Consider the following 9,515-nt stretch of genomic DNA (forward strand, 5'->3'; position numbering starts at 1 on the left):
TCTCTCTCTCTCTCTCTCTCTCTCTCTCTCTCTCTCTCACACACACACACACACACACACACACTCTTGTCTTACGTTAGCTGTGAGGACACTGATGCCTTCTCCAGGTTCTTAGCCCAAACCTGACCCATCACAAATAAATGTCTAACCCCGCCCCCACACCTGGACCTGAATCTAACCTGACGCCCAAGACCAGGTCTCAAACCAGGACCCTCCATTAGCTCTGTGACGTTATTAGCAGCGGATAAAATGTTCCTGCAAAGGTGGTTTCAAGCCCAAATCTGTCCACACAACCATAGAAAGACATGCACGCACACCCCTCTCTCTCTCTCTCTCTCTCTCTCTCTCTCTCTCTCTCTCTCTGAGACGTTTTGGCAACACAGGCAAAGACTCGGCTTCTCACCGGGAACCAATCACAGATATTCAACCTCTAATACGAGCCGACACACACTCAGTCAGGCTCGGCGAGCTGGAGAAACAGTCCTGTCCACGTTTGACTGGACGGCATTCAAGAGATTTCACAGACACTTTCAAACCGAGTCGCCACCTGTAGCTCAGCTCAGGATAATCTGACCCAATAAACCCGGGAACCAGACTCAAGACCGCGTTCATATTTACACCACATCTGAGGAACAGGAAGGATTAAACGTGCACATCTTAGAAAATATACATTTTACATGTTGTTTATTGTTAATTCTATATATTATGATCCTTTTTTACTTGGTTTTTCATGTACCACAACACCAACACACAGTCCTCGTTCAGGACCTGGTTAAGTGCTGAACACCTGTTCCCTGCTGGAAATCTGGGCTGAAGTCGTCATGAAACGTCACCATGAAGAAAAATTATAAATCAACGGTTGATGCATGTTTCAAACAAGAAACACAAACTCAAGAACGGGAACTTTAAAACAACATAATAAAACGTTATTACCAGCTGTAAACGAAGAAGCATTTCAGTTTTAATAAAAACATTACGTTACTTTTAAAACGAGAATATTGCGATCACACTAATCCATTGATTCGAAATTCCCATGCTATGAAATTTAACGATTTAATTTAAATAAAGTTCAGCAATAAATCTACTAAATCTTAAAAAGGGATTAAAAGGAAACGTGTTTCTATTGTTTAGGGTTAAATTATTAAACTGAAATGGTTTGTCGAGATATTTTTGAGGGTTACAGGTGTGAACAAGGATCCAGACAGAAGGTTTATCATCATCTAATCACCACACACAACAACAATGACCTGTTCTCACTGTGAACCTATTATATATAATAGTGACTTAAGAAGCTCCGCTGAGGAAAGTGTTACTGGTGATGAAACCAAACAATACGTGTGATTATGGACTGGAGGAACACGTCATTCACAGAATATTAATATTTTTCCTTTCTTCATGCATCTTCCTCATTCAACAACGCAATTCATCCAATCATGATGAGCGACAAACAATAAACACCTTCACGTACATATTAAGATCCTGATTTCACCTCACTGATCAAAAGAGAGTGGACGCCCTTTTCTTTTCTGGAGATGAACGACTCTCCAGAACCTTCACCATCAGTGTCGTGTTAAAGTGATGAGACGTAAAGTCGTATCACATTCACTGCACAAGAAACAAACAAGCAACAACAACAACAACTGGAGAATACCCCAGAGCAAAGGATTAAACATCTAAGCCACTGTAACATTATCCCCAGTGAACAAAGACTAAATGAATTAAGAGAATTTAAAACACAAGTTGAAACTATCACACACACAAAAAAGAAATAAGTTCCTGATCCAGCAACTCAAATGTGAAAACTCTCAATACTAACAAAGCAAGTAAATGTGTGATGCAACACAAAAAAGAGAGAAATCAATCATCCCATCCATATTCTACAGGTACTATTATTACCCAGAATCCAACAGATATTAATGATGTCTTTCAAAAGTTTTACAGCAACTTACCTGAACTACAGAGAGAGCAGGCGCTCGTTCCTCCTGAATAAAATGCCAAATAATAAATCACCAGGACCCGACGGACTCCTGGCTGAACGCTACTGACACTTTTATCACCACTGTTTTTACAGAGTAGCTGCAGAAATGAAAGCCACCTCCACCACGCACATGAATACCGCTGTCATGTCTCTAATGTCTAATCAACACCGACTTACAAATTATTACCAAAGACCGTTAGAGACACAGAAGAGAGAGTCAGCCCAACGCTAATCCACCCGGACCAGACGTGCTTCAGATAACATCTGTCGACTTTTAAACCTAATCAATACATCACAACAAAAACAAAACAATTATTATATCATTACACTCTGAAAAAGCTTTTGATAACGTAAACTGGCCTTTCTTATTAAGTGCAAATTAGGTTTTGGAGAGAGGTTCGTCTGTTTGGATAACAACACTGGGCCACAATAAACAGGGTCACCTCGTCTCATCCTTCCTCGCCATTTTTTATTGAACCACTCGCAGCAGCAGCAAAGCGACAAAACAATAAAAATCGAAGGAATTCAGAATGACAACGACATTAAAATCAGTCTTTACACAGATGATTTACTATTATACTTACAGAGTCCTCCACATGTCCCGACAGGAAACTTTCAACACTGTTAACAACTGCTCCACAATCTGCACAATAAACTGGAACAAATCAACTATACTAGCACTTTGAGAAGATGCTCGGGGGGCTGCAGCACAACACCCCCCCCCCCCTTCACGTGCACGCACCGGGTTACTTTAGTCAAAAAAAGCAGGAATAGTTCATTAATTTGTGAAAAAGTTTCCTGGGTTTCTGGAAAGGTTTCTGCAGGGCTCATAATAAAATAAAAGTTATAGTAGATAGTAACGCTGACACAGATACAGATACTGTGAGCTGTGCAGACATCATACTAGTACTGTACTGCGACATTCAAATGTTGAAAATTCCCCTGTTTTTATTATAATTGGTATTTACGCTTGTATTTTTAATTACTTTAAAAGGTTTTCAGTTTGAACATACAACACACCGTACATACCGTTCGAGCTGGTAAGTAGTTTGCCGTCGGTTGAACCTTGTGACTGAAATACCCTTTAAATTATCTGTAATCGCATATTGAGTCTGTACAGTCAATTATTTACCTTCAAGCATCACATTTGACTCGGCTTGAGATAAAAAGGTTTTGTTTCTGTGACGGTTTCTCTCCTTTTAGACACAAGTAAAGGTTGAGAAGAAGAAAGAATAAAGAAATAAAGAATAAAGAATAAATCTTATTTTTCTGAGGCGAATATATCAGAAACATTAAGTGAGCCTGAGGGAGTCAAATTGCTGTCACTGAGAGTAATGAATTTTTTCCTCCCTGTAAACACAAGAGAAGACAAACAGAAAACCTGCAGAAACATGAGATTGCAGACCTGCGGTCCAAAGTCTGAGGAAACTGCAGCCTGAACACACACACGACACAGATTAGCAGCCGGGTCTAGATAAATCTTCGTTTTATGAAGCAGAGGAAACATTTTACACTCTGCTTTAAGATCTTTTCATATTCAGCTGAAGATCGACGTGGGAGCACTTTGAGTTCGGATTCATCCTGTTGCGTCAGAAGAGAAAAGAGAAGAAGCTGTTTTATGTTTCTCAGTCCGGACCTTTGGGGACAGAACAGTTCTTGAGACTAAAGACGGTCATTTGACTAAACAGAATAAACAGGATCAAACCCAGAGACAAACCTGTGTGAATAATGAAAACCTACAAGGTCAGCGGAGCACAAACTCCAGCACAACCTGTAGAAACAGCAGCATGCACGACTTCAGGCCTTGGCTTTCATTCATATTCCGCTCGGACGACGTGTTCCGGACACGCTTGTCTACGTATTCCACGAATGCACGCTACGAATCAAATCAAAATGGCGACATCCACCATGAAGAAGAAGAAGAAGAAGAAGACGAAGAAGAAGAAGAGCTGCTTTGGTTGCACTTATTGTTTTAAAGGGGAAAAGTAGAGGGGAGGGTGGCGGCGGACCTCCTCACGCAGCCTCTCTTCAAACTTGGCGTCCATGTTTGTTTTCCAGCTCGTGTGCAGTCGGGACCCAGTAGAGCGCGGCGGCCGAGCGGACGTGACAAACCGGTCGCGCCAGAGCCTCGTGTACACGCTCCGACGTCTAAATTGACATCACGTGGACCTGAGCATAGTCACGGATGCAGAGAGCCTAACGTTGGCTTCAGAGTTCATGATAACATCCAGCTCTGACTCCTGTTTTGGTTCAATTCATTTACCGATTGCTTTTAATGCAACGAGATGAGGGTGTCGTTGCGTCGGCGAGTTTTGGATGTGAGTGTCGGTAAAGAGAGCTGAGCACAAATGCACGACACATGGAACGAGCTGTAAAGGACGCGCCTGAGACTGTCGTTGTATGATTTGAATACAACTTCATGACGTGTTGAAGAAAAACCTGGAACCGGCTCGGAGCATAAAATGGTCAAACTGTAGGTCAAACGGCCAATGTGAAGCTGACTCAGCTAAACGGCCGATAAGGCTGAGTAGAGCCAACAGTGCTGTTCACACTGCGAGTACAACGGGTGAGGGTCAGCCAACAGCCAGGTGGCGTGTCCGTGTGCTGCTGTCGCCGCAGCAACGCCCCCGGTGTTAGCAGTGGTCAGGAAGAACCGAGAGAGAGAGACGAAGGTTCGGAGAAGCTTCAACCGAAAAACAAAACAAAAAAAAAATCTCCAAGATGATGAAAGAGAGAGAGAGAGAGAGAGAGAGAGACAAAGACAGAGGCAGAAGTAAAGTTTACAAACTAGATTTGGGAGGAAAAGAAGGTGAAGCAGCATGAGGAGCAAAAAACCCGCAGATCATAAATAATTCAGAGACAAGTTGTTTTTATAAGAGCATGAAAAAAAGAATCAGACGAGGACAACTTTCACCGAGCTGCAGCTCAACTCTGAGACAAGCACTTTCACCACACACACACTCTGAAGCCACGTTTCTCTCACACACACACACACACACACACAGACACACACACACACACACACACACACACAAATTCAGGGTGAGGTTGAAGATTCAGTGGAGGCATCATATGCAAATAGCCCATATGTGCTGCCTGTCATAGCAGCAGCCTCACAGGTACCCTGTGTGTGTGTGTGTGTGTGTGTGTGTGTGTGTATATGTGTGTGTGTGTGTGTGGGTTATTGAGGTGACAGCTGATAGTTGGGAGAGCGTGTTAGCAATGGGGTCAGAGGTCAGATGAAAAGCCTAAAGGACAGCTGGACAACCGTCCTGAGCCCATTACTGTGCACTACACCACACACACACACACACACACACACACACACACACACAGTCATGTATCCATGACTTTAGAGGACATCACATTGAATTCATTTCCTGGAGACTGACTTAAACATTAACCATAACTAGTCCTGGTCTAAACCTAACATTAACGTTACATAACCTTCAATTTCAAATTCAATGATTTACGTGATGTGGACTTACTTCTTGTCCCCATCATGTGACTGCGTAAACAGATTAAGGTCCTCACAACATGAGTAATACCTGCACCACACACACACACACACACACACACACACACACACACACACACACAGGTCTACAATATAATTAACCTTCTCTGACCCACCCTCTGCTATCTGCAGCTCTCCTCTTTTCTTCTTCTTCTTCCCCATTTTAAAACGTTGTTGTTTTTGTTTGTTACATGTTTTTCTGACAGTTTAAATTTTGGTTTTAAGCAACAACAAAAAAAACAACCAAAAATCCATGTGAACAGTTGATGAGTAAAATAGCATCTGCTGCACTCACATGCTGTAGTTCTACAGCTCTGATCTATAACTCCATCTGCAGGTTTGTCTTCACTGGCCTGATCTCTGTGAACTGAGCTGAACCGTCTCCTCAGGAAACTCTGGTCACATCGTGCATTTCTGTGCAGAGTCTGTTTTATAATTCCTCCATGTTGGTGCATCAGAAAGTCTCTGAAAGTCTGAGGCAGCTGCAGAAGCATTTTTAATGGAAGAAGAACGACCTGAAATCAAACACTTCAGGTCAACTCACAAATTCTTCACAAATAAAGATTTCTACTCAGACTTTAATGCGCCAACGTGGAACTTTTTAAAATTATTTTCGTCCCCGAAAATCAAACTTAACACGACCAAACTTTAATCCTGAATCTTTATCTGCAGCAATTTTCTTTGTTTGTGTCACAGAAACGATGTGAAACCCGCCCACCCGGATCGATCGGAAAAACTGAAGGGATCATTCGGAAAATAATCAACAGTGATTGGTGCGAGCAATTTTCTTTTTGCATTTATTTTGACATTTGACAAGCTCGGACCAACCACGAGTCTGATCTCTTCCAAAATGATTTGGCACAAACAGTTGCTGTATTTCCTCCAGTGTTCTCCTCACCTGCAGAAGGTAACAGGCCTTTATTTCTAATTCCCTCCGATACAAATGTTCAGCCAGTATTTTAGCACAGATCCGCTTCCGTTCTCCCTGTGAAACTCAACTCTTCCTGGAACCATTTGAAACTAAAAGCCATCTAGCGTATAGGTGAACAGAAACCTTTTATTTCTTAACAGGGCTTTTATTGTTGTGCTGCAGAAAACGTTTCCAGTTACAGGCGTTTCAGAGTTTGTGGCCGGCCCTCGGGGATTTCTCCGTGCACACACCTGAGCGCTGCAGTTTGAAGTAAAGAGCTCGGGAAATGCTTCTACAAACAAGAGAGTGAAAGAGAAATTAGTTGGTTAAATGCAGATGTGCTGCTGATTATTCACCAGCACACTGATTTTACAGAAGCAGCATTTTCTTGTAATTAAGACTTCCATCTTGTAAAGAACGTGCATCTCTTTATTAGGAGAAAAACAGCTGAGACGCAAAGCTCCAATCAGAAGACGGATTAATGAAAATACCTTCTGAAAATGTCTAATCACAGGATTTTTACCATGTACTTTTACTTTTCAATTACGACATACAGATCTTGTAATTATGAGTTTTTTCTGCATAATTATCAGATGCTAAGTCGTAATTAAAAGATATGGAAGTCATAAATATGAAACTTCCAATGTCTGTACGAAATGTGTTCTCGTGCACCAGAGTCTTAATGTAAGTAGAATCAATAAATGATTTATTAATGGTGAGACATACTGGTACTTTTAACAGCTGATTTCCACATTATTAAATGAATTGAACTAAAACCCAAACGTGACGAGTCCTCGGCTTCTGCAGCGTCGCTCTGTCTCTCGTCTTTTTCCTGCAGCTGCAGCAGAAAATTTCCGCAAGGTTACACTAAACTTTTCCACAACTGCAAGGACGTGTGGTCACATGCCGCATGAATACACGTCACATGTTGGCAGAGTATTTGTATGTGCAGGGGGCGTCAGTGTGGCTGCTGCTGCAGACAGACCTTTAATATTTGATGAGCTGCCAGATGGCACAGTAGAGGCTTTAATAACCATCTTTAATATAGGTAGTGAAGAATACCTCTGTGTGTGTGTGTGTGTGTGTGTGTGTGTGTGTGTCATAAGCTACTTTCCGGGACAAATTTCTGACTAAAGAACTGGAGACAGATTGTTCGTCTGGGGACAAAAGTCGTGTCCCCAGACCCCTGATTTTTGGGCCAGTGGTTATGGTCGAGGTAAGTCTCCAGGAAATGAATGTAAGTCTATGCAATGTCCCCAACAGTAACCTATGACAACATGTGTGTGCGTGTGTGTGTGTGTGTGTGTGTGCTTCAATGGTGGGGTTCCTACGATCAAAGAAACCAACTCCAACTGCAGACACGCATCAAGAGCCAGACGCACACATCAATAATTCAACACACACACACAATCACACACACACACACACACAACCAAAAATGAGCAGTTGTTCTGACACAAAGACTGAGTGTGACATTAGAGATAAATGTCTGTTCACGTTTTGAATAAAGTCAAAAATAGACGAGAACGTCTGAATTAAAGTTCAGATTCTTCCATTGAATTTAATATAAATGAGAATTCATTGTTAAATGATGCGATGTGTGTCATCATTGTTTCTGTTTCCAGCCTGAGGAGGAAGTAAAAGATCTTCCCCTCCTGTTGCTTCACTGCAGGTGTGTCAGGCTGGTCAGGTACACAGCGTGTGACATCACATCGGCCCGACAGAGACGGAGATGAAACACCTGGACGGTGCAGGTGAGACTCACAGAGGCCAAACAGGATGTGAGAAACCTCAGGGAGGTTCTGAGTCTGCAGGTTTCTGACTGCTTTACCTTCAGCCTGATCCGTCCCTCGTCCATCAGTCAGAAACCCGACCCGGGGGAGACGGGACGGGACCGGCAGACTGGCAGGAGGGACGTGTTGCTGGGGGCGGGGCCACCAGAAAAAACATGTTTTAGGTGCTTTTAAAAACACATCGTCGAAACAATCCAACATCTGTTTAAATGAAGCTTCATGTAGAATATTTCTGTCCCCGTGAAAACAGCACCTCATCATAATCTACTGCAGGAAATGTACCGACTGCATATGGCGACCTCACACGACCCCGAACTGTCCCTCTAACTCCGGCTGCCTGCAGGCGGTGGAAGTGTTCAAGTGTTCGCGAGGTCGTGGGCGAGTCGCAGTTCGATGCTTTGCAGCTGAAACAGGCGAAAACTTTTCAGGTTAAATGTTGAAACTGGTTTAAAGCAAACGAGGTCACAGTGGGCGTGAAGTGAGGAGAGCTCCTCTAACATTAACTCTTATATTAGGTTTAATATTGTTCCAGCTTTTTACCATGTGTATGTGGCGTATTTAGACTCAGGCTGGATCCATCCAAAACTAATGTTCTATTAAATGCTGGAATTAAACAAGCCATTAAAGATAGATGTGGATTATTAACATTGGTATATTAGCGCAGGCAAATTTGAATTAGCAGCATTTTAAATGAGGAAAAACACAAAAAATATCTGAGCAATAAGACGTGAATATCCACTGGGGGAAACATAAAATGGGATAAGAGAAAAATGAACCATCTGCCTGTGACAGATGTGTGTTGTGTCTCGCTGCCAAAAGAGAAAAAAAAACATCATCCAGCCTCATTTCAGCTTCTTTTAGGAGCCGTTTCCCCAAATAATGATAATAATATTACAAAACTCATGCAACTTGTTATTGCTGCACTTCGCTTCAGGAGGAGTCAGCATCTGGAAACGAGACACGAGGATCCACAAACCGCTCGCACACAAAAATCTTCATCCATCGCACCTCAACCCACAACGCACAACCCACAACGCACAACGCACAACACACAACGCACAACACACAACGCACAACGCACAACACACAACGTACAGCACACAAACACACAACACACAACGCATAACGCACGACCCACAACACACAGCACACGACGCACAGCGCACGACGTACAACGCACAACACACACGCCATTTAACAGGAAGTAACAACCAACAAAGAAACTCTGACTCATCACATATGTGCAAACATTAATCGTTTAACTGATCACAGACCAATCACTGCTTCAGAATAAAAAACAGGTCAAAGGTCAAGAAG

General features: G+C 42.6%; 1 protein-coding gene across 3 annotated transcripts in view; it reads right to left on the reverse strand.

The window, feature by feature from the left end:
- The window catches only part of large2 (LARGE xylosyl- and glucuronyltransferase 2), a 185,072-nt gene that overhangs the window by 74,222 nt on the left and 101,335 nt on the right, over window positions 1–9,515 (reverse strand). Inside the window, exon 1 of one of the 3 annotated variants that reach the window (XM_087170115.1) lies at window positions 3,111–3,326. The exons of 1 other annotated variant lie outside the window; for it this stretch is intronic. The gene's annotated coding sequence lies outside the window, so the exon portion shown is untranslated. Of the gene's footprint in view, window positions 1–3,007; window positions 3,327–9,515 lie in introns of those variants that run through there. One more of the 3 variants, XM_087170113.1, reaches the window with a different exon arrangement.

This window comes from Seriola lalandi, unplaced genomic scaffold, assembly GCF_002814215.2.
Source record: "Seriola lalandi dorsalis isolate HSWRI2012SDOR001 ecotype SW California unplaced genomic scaffold, Sedor1 jcf7180002054929, whole genome shotgun sequence".
Lineage (NCBI taxonomy): Eukaryota > Metazoa > Chordata > Actinopteri > Carangiformes > Carangidae > Seriola > Seriola lalandi.